The sequence below is a fragment of the Opisthocomus hoazin genome, chromosome 29 (assembly GCF_030867145.1).
Source record: "Opisthocomus hoazin isolate bOpiHoa1 chromosome 29, bOpiHoa1.hap1, whole genome shotgun sequence".
NCBI classification, from domain to species: domain Eukaryota; kingdom Metazoa; phylum Chordata; class Aves; order Opisthocomiformes; family Opisthocomidae; genus Opisthocomus; species Opisthocomus hoazin.
The window spans coordinates 7,038,498-7,051,488 of record NC_134442.1 but is presented as its reverse complement, the minus strand read 5'-3'; the positions used below and the strand labels follow the sequence as shown (position 1 = coordinate 7,051,488).

The window sequence follows — 12,991 nt, the reverse complement described above, 5'->3', positions numbered from 1 at the left end:
CAGTAGTCACATCTGGACTAGTGTGACTGCACATGTGGCTACCCATTCTGGAGGAACACGGAAGAACTATGAAAGTGCTAGAGGAGATCTGCCAGGATGGGTTTTGGGCTTCTGTGGAGAGACGGAGGGACTCGAGCCTGGTGAATCGGAGGCTGAGGGAGATAAAGTAGTAGACTGCAACTCCTTAAGGGGTGGTTTCAGAGATGCAGAAGCTTTCCTTTGTAGTGGGAAGAGAAGAAAGTTTCCACAATGTGCAGACTGAAGTGTTCAGACTGAAGATGAAAAGGAAGTCTCCCTCAAAGTGTATCCTTGTTGTGTATGAGGTCACCCAGAGGGAGTCTCGCGCAACCCATGGATCTGTGTTTCACGGAAAATCCCGTGAGCGTGGAGAGACATCAGTGAAGGTGAGGAAATGCTGGGGTTAGAGTTAGGTGTGAAAGAAAGAAGGGTGTCTACAGGCTGAAGGGAAAGAGGTGCAGGCATGGGACAGTGCAGGACAGCCTGCAGTACAGATGGCTAAGGACTCTGGCAGGGCTGAAGGTTTCAACAGGAGCAAGGGCTTTGTCCCCTTGGCCATGGCAGTTGCCTCTACCACCAAGTACTACAGGGAGAAACTTTCTTTGGAGGCACTGTACTGTGTTTCATCCCTGCGTCTTCTTAGGGAGGCTGAGAGGTTTTGCAGAATTTTCCCGCACTTGTCATTCCTCACCCACACATTCAGCTGTCCCCAAGAAGAATCCTGAGCCACATGTGAGGGACAGGGCCTGCCTTCCCAGGCCTGGGGCTGAGGCCTTGGCCTTGCTGCTTCATAAAGCAGAACAAGGGTTTTCTCAGTATTTCAGCCACCTGCACAGTGCCTCTGCCTACCTGCAATCATGGCCTCCAATTCTCTGCTCTAAGGAGTCCCTGGGGAGGCTTTGTCAGTAATGGCCCTCAGTGGGGCCAATCAATGTTTCAAGGTAATTTGAATTTTGTTTCTAGAACATGAGCATTTTTTTCAATCTCCTCTCAGTATCTGAGCTTCATGGACTCAACACCAAATACCCCATGGGGCTCATTAAAATACAGAAAGTGCTAAGCTAACAAGCTCCTGAAATTTTCTTCAATTCTTCAAGACATGTACTGCTAGCTGGAGTTTTTTCACAGTGTAGATAAGGAAAAAGATAAAATACTGTGCCTAATAAGTATTTTTTTTTATATTAAGGGATATTTTTAATTGCTTTTCAGTTTACAGGTGAAGTGGTAGAAACATTATCCAAGTGATATTGTTCCAGGCTTTCTCTTCAGGAGGGCTGAACAGGTAGGAGAAGCAGTCCCTTGAGGTCTGACACTCTTTGGACAACTTTACTCCTCACCTCCCCAACCTCAACATTTCTTTCATCGTGTCACTGCTCTTTGCATCAGACTTCTACACTGATCTCTGCAGCTGGATGTTACAGCTCCATTGCACCATCTCCCACCTACTCTCCATAGAGAGCTGGCTGCACACAGGCACAGCAGGAGTTGTCCCATTTGCAAGAAAAACAAAATTCAAACATAATCAAGTTCCTTAAAAAAACCCCACACTGTGCAATTACATGGTAATTACAATTTACATATAATGAGGTTGCCTTCCTATAAGGAATAATCTTATGAGAAATATTGTAGCTATGTAGAGGAAATAAAATAGTTACGAACATATTTAGAGAGTTGGCTAGGAATACAGACTACTGAAAGGCAAGCAAACTTTTAACTCCCCGATGTCAAAAGAGCTGCTTGGTAGGTGCCAGGAATCTGAATGAACAAAGAGTAAAGGGAGGAGAAAACTGGACAATAATGGAAAAGGCCTATGTCTAGGCAGACTGCATCTGAAAATATTACTTTAGAAATAGTCAAGACAGGTGAAAATATATGAAAAATTAGAGAAATTCCATACACCATTTAACAGGCAGAATATCAGTTATGAAGTGATAGGGACAGATCAACATTTCTTTGGAATATCCCTTTCAAAACTTCCTGGCACTGGTCGAGGGCTCTTGTGAGTGAGGACAAGGCAATGTTGCGCCTGTTGTTGAAAGAGTTCAGAAAGTCACCCCAGGGAACCCCAGGCTGTACAAGGTCACTTTGGCATTTCTGTGCACCTAAAAAAGAAGAACATGTCTGAAAGGAGTCAGCAAGGATTGATGATGGGTCAGTCATGCCTCTAAAACCTGATTGCCATCTGTTTTGGTTTGGCCTGGATAAATGCCAGGAGCCCACTAAGTACCCCTCTATCACTCCCCCTCCTCAACTGGACAGGGGACAGGAAATATGCTGAAGGGCTTGAGGGTCAAGACAAGGACAGGGAGAGATCACTCAACAATTACCACCACGGACAAAACAGACTGTTCTCGGTGAGAAAAAGGAGTGGAGTAAGTGGATTGTGCTGATCACACAGTGGGCCCGAATGGGAAACCCCAGTCGCCCAGGAATTCTGGAGTTAATCATGGACTGGCCAGAAGGCAAAGATTTTGGAGCATCGCCAGAGGAGGAGGTGACACGTGCTGAAGAGGCCCCACTGTATAACCAGCTGCCAGAAGATAAGAAAGAGTATGCCCTGTTCACGGATGGGTCCTGTCGCATTGTGGGGAAGCAGCGGAGGTGGAAGGCTACTGTATGGAGCCCTACACGACAAGTGGCGGAAACTGCCGAGGGAGAAGGTGAGTCCAGCCAGTTTGCAGAGGTGAAAGCCATCCAGCTGGCTTTCGACATTGCCAATCAAGAGAAGTGGCCAGTGTTCTATCTTGACACCAACTCCTGGATGGTGGCCAATGCCTTGTGGGGGTGGCTGCAGCAATGGAAGAAGAACAACTGGCAGCGCAGAGGCAAACCCATCTGGGCTGCCCCATTGTGGCACGATATTGCTGCCCATCTGGAGCAGTTTGTTGTAAAAGTGTGTCACATGGACGCCCATGTCCCTAAGAGTCGGGCCACTGAGGAACATCAAAACAACCACCAGGTGGATCAGGCTGCCAAGATTGAAGTGGCTCAGGTGGATGTGGACTGGCAACAGAAGGGTGAACTATTCATATCTCGGTGGGCTCATGACACCTCGGGCCACCAAGGAAGAGACACGACATACAGATGGGCTCGTGACCGAGGGGTGGACTTGACCGTGGACACCATCGCACAGGTTATCCATGAATGTGAAACATGCGCTGCAATCAAGCAAACCAAGCGGGTAAAGCCTCAGTGGTATGGAGGACGATGGCTAAAATATAAATATGGGGAGGCTTGGCAGATTGACTACATCACACTGCCACAAACCCGCCAAGGCAAGCGCTATGTGCTCACAATGGTGGAGGCCACCACCGGATGGTTGCAAACCTACCCTGTGCCCCATGCCACCCCCTGGAATACAATCCTGGGCCTGGAAAAACAAGTCCTGTGGCGACATGGCACTCCCGAAAGAACTGGGTCGGACAATGGGACTCACTTTCGCAACAGCCTCATAGACACCTGGGCCAAAGAACAGGGTATCGAGTGGGTGTATCACATCCCCTACCATGCACCAGCCTCTGGAATGATCGAACGGTACAATGGGCTGCTAAAAACCACTCTGAGAGCAATGGGGGTTGGGACTTTCAAAAACTGGAATACTCAATTAGCAAGGGCCACTTTGTTAGTTAACACCGGAGGATCCACCATCCACGCTGGTCCTGCCCAATGAAATCCTCAGCACCCCATAGAAGAGGATAAAGTCCCTGTAGTGCACAAGCGGAACATGTTAGGGAAGACGGTTTGGGTTAGTCCTGCCTCGGGAAAAGGCAAGCCCGTCCGCAGGATTGCTTTTGCTCAAGGACCTGGGTGTACCTGGTGGGTAATGCGGAAGGATGGGGAAGTCCGATGTGTACCTCATAGGGATTTGATTTTGGGTGAGAATAGTCCATAAATAAATTGTCTACAGTTAATTGTTAAATAATCCTGTCACTGTCTGTTATCACTGTTATAATTTTTATATGTTATACCAGTAGTATTATAGTAAGCATTGTCCAGATTAAAGAAGGATGGACTTTTTGATGAAACGTAGCAGAGCACAGCGATGATGGGACTGGACCTGGTTTTTCAACAAGTGGCACCCAGCAACTTCATCAAGATCAACATGTCCTGCAAACTGTGAGCTCTGGATGTAGTGAGTGACTGTCCATCACCACACATAAACTCTCCTGCCACGGAAGACCATTACGACAGATGGAGCCCAAAGTCATGGATTAAATGAACTCAACGGACACTTTAGAGTGATGATCCATAGACTAAGGGAATGATATCTGGAGACAGGAGAAGTGGTGGTGATCAACTGGACAATGGGGGACAAGGGCATGATGTAGATGGTATGGAATAAGGGGTAGATAATGTCCTGGGTTTGGCCAGGACAGGGTTAATTTTCACCGGAATCCACGAAGGGGCACAGCTGGGCGGGCTGACCCAACCTGACCAAACAGAGCAGGGTGTTCCATACCACGTGCCATCATGCTGGGATCCGGTGGGGGGGAGCGGGGTGCCGGGAACTCTCTCGTGGCTCAGGAGCAGAGGAGCCGGTCCGGTCTGGGAGAGAACGGCTCTGTGGGTTGTGCGGTTTGTGTTGTGTTTTCTCCTTATCTGTATCGTTGTTGTTCCTGTTCCCTTTGTTTGCTGTTCTGTTAAACTGCACTTATCCAGACCCACCAGTTTCTGCCTGTTTCTTTCCATTCTCCTTCGCACCCCAGCAGGGGTGTGTCAACCGCGTGGTGCTTTTGTTGCCGGACGCAGCCAAACCAGAACAGACGGAACTTCCTGTGCTTCAGTTTGTGCCCGTTGTCCCTTGTCTTGTCCATGGGCACCACTGAAAAGAGTTTGGCCCCATCCTCCTGACATTCACCCGTGAGATATTTATAAGCATTTATAATGTCCCCTCACAGCCTTCTCTTCTCCAGGCTAAACAAGCCCAGCTCCCTCGGCCTCTCCTCATAGGAGAGATGCTCCAGTCCCCTCATCACCCTTGTAGCCCTCTGCTGGACTCTCTCCAGTAGCTCCTCATCTTTCTGGAAGTGGAGAACCCAGAACCGGACACAGTACTCCAGATGCGGCCTCATCATAGAATGCTTTGGTTTGGAAGGGACATTTAGTAGTCATCTATCCCAAGTCCCCTGCAGGAGCAGGGACATCTTCAACTAGACCAGGTGGCTCAGAGCCCTATCCAATCTGGCCTTCAGCGTTTCCAGGGATGGTGTCTCCACTACCTCTCTGGGCATTCTGTTCCAGGGTTTCACCACCGTTTTGGGAAAAAAAAAAATTCTTCCAGTCTTGATTTACCCCCCCTTTATTTAAAGTCATTACTCCTTCCTTTATCACATTAGACCTTGCTAAAAAGACTTTCCCTGTCTTTCTTAGATGCTCCCTTTAAGTACTGAAAGTCTGCAATAACTTATCCCCACAGCCTGATCATCTCCAGGCTGAGCAGCCCCAACTCTCTGAGCTTTTCCTCACAGGAGAGGTGCTTCAGCCCTCAGATCATTTTTGTCACACTCCTCTGGAACCGCAACAACTGTTCCATGTCCTTCTTCTGCTGGGGGCTCCAGCGCTGGATGCAGGACTCCAGGTGGGGTCTCACCAGAGCAGAGCAGAGGGGCAGAATCCCCTCCGTCGACCTGCTGGCCACACTTCTCTTGATGTAGCCCAGGATGCACTTGGCCTTCTGGGCTGCAAGCACACATTGGTGGTTCACATCCAGCTTTTCATCCACTAGCACGCCTGAGACCTACTCTGAATGGGGCTACTCTCAAGCCCTTCATCCCCCAGCCTGTATTGATAGTGGGGCTTGCCCCAATCCAGGTGCAGGAACTTGCACTTGGCCTTTCTGAACCTGTTAAAGTTCACTCAGACCTATGTCTCAAGCTTGTCCAGGACTCTGTAGATGGCATCCTATCTTTCTGGCATGTCAACTGAAACACTCAGCTTGGCATCATGTGCAAACTTGCTGAGGCTGCACTTGATCTCTCTGTGTCATTGATGAAGATGCTAAACGGCACTGGTCCCAGTACGGACCCCTGAGGGACACCACTTGTCACCAGCATCCAATTTGGATATTGAGCTGTTGACAACTACCCTCTGGCTGCACCCTGCCGACCAATTCCTTATCCACCAAACAGTCCACTCATCAAATCCGTATCTCTCCAACTTACAGAGAAGGATGTTGTAGGGAACTGTGACGAAGGCTTTACAGAAGCCCAGATAGATCACACCCATTGCTCTTCCCTTGTCCACTGATGTAGTCACGCCATCACAGAAGGCCACTAGGCTGGTCAGGGAGGACTTGCCTTTGGTGACGCCATGCTGACTGTCTCGAAGCACCTCCCTGTCCTTCATGGGCCTTAGCATAGCTTCTAGGAGGATCTGTTCCATGATCTTCCCAGGCACAGACGTGAGGCTGACAGGTCGGTAGTTCCCAGGGTCCACCTTTCTATCCTTTTTAAAAATGGGCACAATGTTTCCCCTCCTCCAGTCACCAGGGACTTTCCCTGACTGCCATGTTCTTTCAAATATCATGGAGAGAGTCTTGGCAACAACATCAGCCAATTCCCTCAGGACTCAGATGCATCTCGTCAGGTCCAAATGCAGGCCTGGGATAGTGTAAGACAGCCTGCAGTAGAGATTGTCAAGGGCTCATGAAAGTCTGAAAGGACACACAAGACCAAGGTCTTTCGCCCTTTGGTTATGACAGTTGCATCTGCCGCTGAAGCCTACCAGGAGAATTTCTATTTTGAGACTCTGGTCTTTGTTTCCTCCTCACCTCTTCCTGAGGAAACCAGGATGTGTTGTACAGTTCTCCTACGCTTGGCATTGCTCACCCTCACATTCCACTGACCCCAGGAGAGCCCTGAGCCACATCTGAGGGACTGGTTCTGCCTTCCCAAGGCCTGGGGCTCAGGCCTTGGCCTTTCTGCTTCATCAAACAAACCAAGGTTTTTCTCAGAATTTCAGTCACCTGCACAGTGCCTTTGCCTGCCTGAAATCACAGCCTCCACTTCTCTGCTCTAAGGAGTCCCTGGGGAGGCTTTGTCAGTAATGGCCCTCAGTGGGGCTCATTAATACTGCAAGGTACTGTGAGTTTTGCTTCTGAATTCCTGAGCGGTTTATGCTATCTCGTCTCAGTATATGAGGATCTTGGACTCAGCGCCAAATACCCCACGGGGCTCATTAAAATACAGAAAGTCCGGAAGAGCTATCCATCTTTATTGGATAGCTGCTATCTGACAGGCCACATATAAGAGAGTGTTGTGCAAGGGTCAGACACAATAGGATCAAATCTCAAGACAAGTAGTATAAATCCAGAAAATTATCTCTAAGTAGGATTTTCACATAAGAAAAAAGCAGATGCCTGTCCTAAGATTAACTCTGAAAAATGTGCAGAGAAATGGAGGCAAGACATTGGCGTTGAAAAAGCGTCCGTTGGGCCAGTTTCCATAGAGCATCCTTGAGCTGCTGGTTCCTCATGCTGTAGATGAGGGGGTTCACAGCTGGTGGCAGCACCGAGTACAGAAATGACACCACCAGATCCAGGGATGGGGAGGAGACAGAGGGTGGCTTCAAGTAGGCAAACACTGCAGTGCTGACAAACAGGACAACCACGACCAGGTGAGGGAGGCATATGGAAAAGGCTTTGTGCCGTCCCTGCTCAGAGGGGATCCTCAGCACAGCCCTGAAGATCTACACATAGGACAGCACAATGAAAGTAAAACACCCGAAATCTAAACAGGCAGTAACCCCAAGAAGCCCAACTTCCCTGAGGTAGGAGTGTGAGCAGGAGAGCTTGAGGATCTGGGGGATTTCACAGAAGAACTGGTCCACAGCATTGCCCTTGCAGAGGGGTATGGAAAATGTGTTGGCAGTGTGCAGGAGAGAGTTGAGCAAAGCACTGCCCCAGGCAGCTGCTGCCATGTGGACACAAGCTCTACTTCCCAGGAGGCTCCCGTAGTGTAGGGGTTTGCAGATGGCAATGGAGCGGTCATAGGCCATGATGGTGAGGAGACAATACTCAGCAGAGAGAAAGAAAAGAAAGAAAAAGACCTGTACAGCACATCCCATGTAGGAGATGACCCTAGTGTCCCAGAGGGAGTTGGCCATGGATTTCGGGACAATGGTTGACAGGGACACCAGGTCAAGGAATGAGAGGTTGAGGAGGAAGAAGTACATGGGAGTGTGGAGGTGGTGGTCGCAGGCTATGGCGGTGATGATGAGGCCGTTGCCCAAGAGGGCAGCAAGGTAGATGCTCAGGAAGAGGCAGAAGTGCAAGAGCTGCAGCTCCCGTGTGTCTGCAAATGCCGGGAGGAGTATCTCAGTGACAGAAGTTTCATTGGACATTTACCACCTCTGGGCATGGGGACCTGTCCAAGGAGAAAAAGACAATGACAGTTTAGGGGGAGATTTCTCTCAGCAGAAAAAAATACCATTATGAACAATAACCCCCCTCATCGAGCAGAAAGAGGAATGAGTCAGTTCCTTGTCTGTTGCTACCAATTGAGTGGTATTGTTCATCAGAGATTTATGTGCAACCTTGGCACCTGCTGTCCATGAGAATTTCTCTGGGTCAGGGCCACCAGCATCGGTGTCAGAACAAAAACTGACCCACATTCCCAGCCCTGCCCCAGAGAGCAGGAGCACCACAGACAAGTGCAGAAACAGGGAAGAACACTGCAATGCTCCAGAAAGAATGAAGCAAGGACAGAGGCATATGGACTTGCTGTGAATTCTTCTCCTTATGCAATTGCCTTCACTGCCACTCGGATGATGACACTGTAGGGCAAGTGCTTTGAGCATCTTTTTTTGTGTCCCATTTCCCAGGAATCTTTAATCTGAAGGTCTAGCAAGGGAGGCGCTGTCTCATGACCTGGACCCCACAGCTCTGGGGACAAAGTTTCTGTTGGGTAGCAGAGGAGACCAGGGGTTTGTGTTGGGTAATGTGTCTGCACTGCAAAGGATGGCAGGGAGGTGCTCGAATCCCCACTTCCACGACATCTCTGGTAGCAGCTCCCTTTCACTCCCTGCCCGTGTCTCTGCTGCCTGGCACTGTCCCTTGTGGGAGCTGTTTCTGTGTCCCTGGCTCTGCTCCCTGTCAATGCTCACAGAACCCAACTCACCGGCTGTGTGCTCAGCTCTGCCCTGCAGACATCTCCTGGCAGTGGCGCACTGCCCAGGGATATCTCTGTGTTTGGGGGGTCTAAGAAGCAGCTCAGAAAGATGCTAACAAGAATTGGGGTTTCAGTGCCTTCTCCAAAACAGAGAAATAAATTTGCATCTCACAGAACCACAGAGTCACAGAATGGTGGGGGCTGGAAGGGACCTCTGGAGATCAGCTTGTCCAACCCCCCTGCCAAAGCAGGGTCACCTAGAGAAGGTTGCACAGGACCACATCCAGGCAGGTTTTGAATATCCGCAGAGAAGGAGACTCCACAACCACTCTGGGCAGCCTGTTCCAGGGCTCCATCACGCTCAGAGTAAAGCAGCTCTTCCTCATGTTCAGCTGGAACTTCCTACGCTTCAGTTTGTGCCCAGTGCTCCAGTCTCCCACTGCCCACCCAGCCAACCAAGAGCGGAAAAACCGAAAGTACAGAATCCTTGCCTATCAGGTGAATGGTGCCTCAATGTCCTTCAGAAGCACCCTCTGCAAATGTCCTCAGGGTGGTTTGGAGTGGAGAGCAGCCCTCACCGGAACAGGTCCCACTCTACAGCAGAAGACGCTCCCCTTCCCTGCCTGGGGTCATTCCTTCTACCAACAGCTTCTCCCTGTAGCGTCATGGTGAGCTCCCTAGGCAGGATGAGTGCTGGCCCTGGCAGGAGGCAGTCCCTGCCCCAGCACACAGCCCCCATGGGTTGCAGGGACCCTGCTCTGAAGGACAGCCCCGGGCACCCCTGGCTGCACACCAGAATTCACAGCCCTGCAGCCGGGAGGAGGCAGCTGTGGTGCCCTGTCCCTCTGACCATGCAGAAGGGAAGCCCTGCTGAGGAGCACATCCTTCACCCCACATCAGCCAGCTCTGTAAGGTAATTGCAGGCTACTCACCTACACTGCCCTTCAGCCAGAGACTGACTGTGTTAAGGACTGGGAAGAATTCTCTGCCAGTGAACTCTCAGCTGTCTTCCAAGTCCAGTCTGCCTTCAAGGTCTCTCTGCCTCGCTCCTTTCAACTTGCTACCTGCAGGCAGTGCCCTCAGCCCTGCTGGGCTTGGCAGAGGAGCTGCTCCTGGGCAGAGCTGTGTCTAATCTGTGCTGCCTGGACGCCATGATCTCCCTCCATCCCAGGAGCCCAGCCCAGCTCAGCAGCAGAGGACCAGCTCAATATGTCTCTCTGTCTTCCCCCTCTGGGCTCCCTTGAGGAGTCTTTTGGTCTCTAAGGCAACCTGTTTTGAAACAGGCTGAAGTCATCACTGACGTTCTCTCCCTCTGCTGGGGACAGACACTTCTAATTCTGCCTTTACCCAACTCTTTAAGTGTGTTTATTTTATAATTGTCTTTCTGTTTAAAACATTTCATGCGTGATTGTGTTTTGAGGAGGTGAAAGTCTCTGGTGGCAGCTTGTACTTGGCATAGAGTGGAGGAGGGTGTTTTATGCAAAATTTTGGATTTCTCAGTATTATTTTGTTTGTTCAAAAAGGGAAAGTATCCCTCTGTGCCTGTGTGCAGCCAGTTCTCCAAGGAAAGCAGGAGGGAACAGGTGCAAAGGAGCTGTAACAGGCAGCTGCAGAGCTCCTTGGAGAAGGCTGATGTAAGGAAAAGGGATGCGAGTCCCAAGTGGCCCCAAGGAGAGAAATGCTGGGGTTGGGGAGGCGTGAAGCAAAGTTGTCCACACTGTGTCAGACCTCAAGAAACAGCTTCTGCAACCAAGCCAGACCTCCTGAGGAGAGACCCTGCATTAATATTAGTCAGAGAATGCTGCTGTCACCACTTATCGAAACTCCAAGATGATAAACTACACCTCTTTAAAATGAAAAGACGTTTTTCTTAGAAGCTTTTTGAAATCTTTCTCCATAAATATATTAGGAAACCTCTCTAATAAACTGTATCAGACTAGAAGAAAACTACAAGAAGAGGCATAGTTTGTTAGGGCTTTCTTCACTGTAATGAGCCCCATGGAGTGTCTGAGCTGAGTCCTTGAAGCTTGGGTACTGAGAGGAGATTTCACAAACCTTTCCACAATTGAAAATGAGGAGGAAAACATCCTGAGTACCCTGAAGCATTGCTGAGTCCCACTGAGGACCATTACCAGCAAAGCCTCCCCAGGGGCTCGTTAGAGCAGAGAACTGGAGGCCATGATGGCAGGCAGCAAAGGGAAGGTGCAGGCAGCTCAGATGCTGAGAACACCCTGGGTGTGTCTGGTGAAGCAGAAAGGCCTGAGCCCCAGCCCCTGGCAAGGCAGATCCTGTCCCTCAGGCCTTGCTCAGGGCTCTTGCTGGGGCAGTGGGAGGTGGGGTGGGTGATGCTGAGGGAAGGCCAATGGGGTGACAGTTCCCTGCCTTCCTGGGGCTGTGCAAGGAGGCAATGAGCACCCCCCCCAGTGCCTTAGGACAACAGGTCTCCTCAGAGGCCTTGGCGGCAGAAACACCTGCAATAGCCAAGGGGACAAAGCCTTGGGTTCTCTTGGCAAGTGCCAACTTTGCAAGGGCCCTTTGTCATCTCCACCAGAGCTTGTCCTATGCTGTCCCACAGCTGCTTGTGTTTCCCTGCAGGTTGCAGACACCCATCTCGCTTCCTCACCTTGCTCTCACCCTGACATTTCCATCCAGCCACAGGTGTCTATCTACCCTCTTGCTCTGTTCCTTGAATCACAAAGAAATGGACTGATCTCATCCTCCTTCTGGGTGACTTCTTGTACCACAGCACTACCACTTGAGTCACATTCCTTCCTCCTCATGTCTAGATTTCACCTGCCAAGCTGCACTGTCTGGTAGCTGTTTGTCTCTCCTGATGTTTCCTTCCTCCAAGGAAAGCTCCATCGTCTCAGAAACCACCCTTCTAGGAAGCATCCCAACCCACCAGGCCTTCTTTTGGCCTTTTTCCTGACCACCGAGAAGTAGCCTCCCTATCATCTCCCAGCGCTGCCAGCCTTTCAGCTTCTCGGATAGACATGCCCAAGATGAGTGCTTGCTGCTATCCCATCATGAGCTCAGGCAGAAGAGACACGACACCCGAACTATCAGCCCCCTTCCTGCAGTGAGCCTGGGTCCCTCGGCAGAAGGGATCTCCCAGTCCATGTGCCAGCCAGGTGCCTGCTGCTGGCCTGTCACAGACACTGGCAGAGGGGACCTTAAAAGCACATATCCCCACCTTGAGCCAAGGGCTGACCTACCAGCAACTTCAGAGAGAAGTGACCTCACAGTCCCTTTCTCAGCCATGTGCCTGCTGTTGGCCAATGACCTCCAGAGGCAGAAGTGACCTCACAGACCCGTTCACAGCCATTTTCTTGCTACTGGATTATGAGCTCCCGAGACAATATTGACCACATGCTACTGTACCCAACCATCACCCTCCTTGGGGCCCAGTACTTGAGCAGATAAAATTAAGCGTGTTTCATCAATTTTATGTAATAAATTTCCTGTCAACCTTTGGAGTGGAGATATGATCCACAGAGGAACTGTTGTATTTATACTTCTTCATTTTCTATCACTGCTTCTGCCTCTCGTCTTTTTCTTCTTCATCTGTCTGTTCTGTCTTCAAAGAGCTCTCAAAATAAAATCATTGAAGCATAGAATAATGCAAGCTAGAAGAGACCCCTGAACACCATTGTACAGGGTCTGGCTGGGATGGAGCTCACTTTCCCTAGAGCAGCCCACATGCTGCTGTGGTTTGGATTCATGGTTGGAACGATGTTGATCACGCGTCAGTGTCTTGGCTATTACTGAGCAGTGCTCACATCGCATGAACGCTGTCTGTCCAAACCCTCCCATGGTTGCTGGCTCAGGGTGGGCCAGTGGCTGGGATGGGACTCAGATGGGATAGC

At 50.2% G+C, this 12,991-nt stretch overlaps 1 pseudogene; it reads right to left on the bottom strand.

Moving 5' to 3' along the window:
* Positions 1-6,599: 6,599 nt before the first annotated feature.
* On the bottom strand, positions 6,600-8,403 carry LOC142364821 (olfactory receptor 14A16-like; annotated as a pseudogene).
* Positions 8,404-12,991: the final 4,588 nt, after the last annotated feature.